The sequence below is a fragment of the Rhipicephalus microplus genome, unplaced genomic scaffold (genome assembly GCF_043290135.1).
Source record: "Rhipicephalus microplus isolate Deutch F79 unplaced genomic scaffold, USDA_Rmic scaffold_76, whole genome shotgun sequence".
NCBI classification, from domain to species: domain Eukaryota; kingdom Metazoa; phylum Arthropoda; class Arachnida; order Ixodida; family Ixodidae; genus Rhipicephalus; species Rhipicephalus microplus.
In genome coordinates this window covers 537501-540000 of record NW_027464649.1, presented here as the reverse complement: position 1 = coordinate 540000, position 2500 = coordinate 537501, and positions in this window count along the sequence as shown.

The window sequence follows — 2500 nt, the reverse complement described above, 5'->3', positions numbered from 1 at the left end:
TTGTTTTATTGCGAGTACGAAACTGCGATAGGTGAAATGTTGTGAATGCACACAAAACGGCATGAACAAGCCAAATACTGCGTGTTCTACCGTTACAAGTGCGAAACTGCTATATTGTGATATTCTCGTTAAAGCGCATGCAAGCATCGTGAAACCTTAAAGAACAATGTCATTTAGCGAGATACAGCGTTCTGTACTGCAATAAGTTGGTGAAAAACTGTGAGGTTATGCAAATATCGTAATTGTGAACGAAACAGTGTAATAGAGCGTTTTTTAATACAAGTGCGAATGTTAGGTTAGGTTAAGATATGAACCGTCGTAAAACCGCATTAATCAATGTCACTTAGTGAGATGCAGTGTTTTTCACCATTACAAGTCGGGAACTGCGATATCTAATGTGAAAGCGCTTGCAAACGTCGTTAGGTTAGTTTAGGTTAGGTTAGGTTAGGTTAGGTTACGTTAGGTTAGGTTAGGTTAGGTTTGGTTAGGTTAGGTTAGGTTAGGTTAGGTTACGTTAGGTTAAGGTATGAACCGTCGTAAAACCGCAATAAACAATGTCACTTAGTGAGATGTAGTGTTTTTCAACATTACAAGTCGGGAACTACGATATCTAACGTGAAAGCGCATGAAACCGTCGTAATCTTGTAGAAAGCATTGTAAAGTGGCGAGTAAAACGTTTTCTAACGATAAAAGTGCGAAGGTTAGGTTAGGTTAGGTTAGTTTAAGCTAGGTAGCGTCGTGAAACTACCAAAAACGACGTCATCTAACGAGATAGTGTTGTTTTATAGCGAGTATTAAACTGCGATAGGTGAAATGTTGTGAAAGCACACAAAACGGCATGAACAAGCCAAATACTGCGTGTTCTACCGTTACAAGTGCGAAACTGCTATATTGTGATATTCTCGTTAAAGCGCATGCAAGCATCGTGAAACCTTAAAGAACAATGTCATTTAGCGAGATACAGCATTCTGTACTGCAATAAGTTGGTGAAAAACTGTGAGGTTATGCAAATATCTTATTGTGAACGAAACAGTGTAATAAAGCGTTTTTTAATACAAGTGCGAATGTTAGGTTAGGTTAAGATATGAACCGTCGTAAAACCGCATTAATCAATGTCACTTAGTGAGATGCAGTGTTTTCCACCATTACAAGTCGGGAACTGCGATATCTAATGTGAAAGCGCTTGCAAACGTCGTTAGGTTAGGTTAGGTTAGGTTAGGTTAGGTTAGGTTACGTTAGGTTAGGTTAGGTTAGGTTAGGTTTGGTTAGGTTAGGTTAGGTTAGGTTAGCTTACGTTAGGTTAAGGTATGAACCGTCGTAAAACCGCAATAAACAATGTCACTTAGTGAGATGTAGTGTTTTTCAACATTACAAGTCGGGAACTACGATATCTAACGTGAAAGCGCATGAAACCGTCGTAATCTTGTAGAAAGCATTGTAAAGTGGCGAGTAAAACGTTTTCTAACGTTAAAAGTGCGAAGGTTAGGTTAGGTTAGGTTAGTTTAAGCTAGGTAGCGTCGTGAAACTACCAAAAACGACGTCATCTAACGAGATAGTGTTGTTTTATAGCGAGTATTAAACTGCGAGAGGTGAAATGTTGTGAAAGCACACAAAACGGCATGAACAAGCCAAATACTGCGTGTTCTACCGTTACACGTGCGAAACTGCTATATTGTGATATTCTCGTTAAAGCGCATGCAAGCATCGTGAAACCTTAAAGAACAATGTCATTTAGCGAGATACAGCATTCTGTACTGCAATAAGTTGGTGAAAAACTGTGAGGTTATGCAAATATCTTATTGTGAACGAAACAGTGTAATAAAGCGTTTTTTAATACAAGTGCGAATGTTAGGTTAGGTTAAGATATGAACCGTCGTAAAACCGCATTAATCAATGTCACTTAGTGAGATGCAGTGTTTTACACCATTACAAGTCGGGAACTGCGATATCTAATGTGAAAGCGCTTGCAAACGTCGTTAGGTTAGGTTAGGTTAGGTTAGGTTAGGTTAGGTGACGTTAGGTTAGGTTAGGTTAGGTTAGATTAGGTTAGGTTGGGTTGAGTTGGGTTAGGTTAGGTTAGGTTGGGTTAGGTTAGGTTAGGTTAGGTTACGTTAGGTTAGGTTACGTTAGGTTAGGTTAGGTTAGGTAAGGATAATTTGGTTAGGTTAGGTAAGGTTAGGTTAGGTTAGGTTAGGTTGGGTTGGGTGTTGTTGGGTTGGGTTGGGTTGGGTTAGGTTGGGTTAGGTTAGGTTAGGTTACGTTAGGTTAGGTTAGGTTAGGTTACGTTAGGTTATGTTAGGTTAGGTTAGGTTACGTTAGGTTAGGTTAGGTCAGGTAAGGTTAGGTTACGTTAGAATAGGTTAGGTTAGGTTACGTTAGGTTAGGTTAAGTTAGGTTAGGTTTGGTTAGGTTAGGTTAGGTTAGCTTAGGTTAGGTTAGGTTGGGTTGGGTTGGGTTAGGTTGGGTTAGGTTAGGTTAGGTTAGGTTAGGTTGGGTTAGG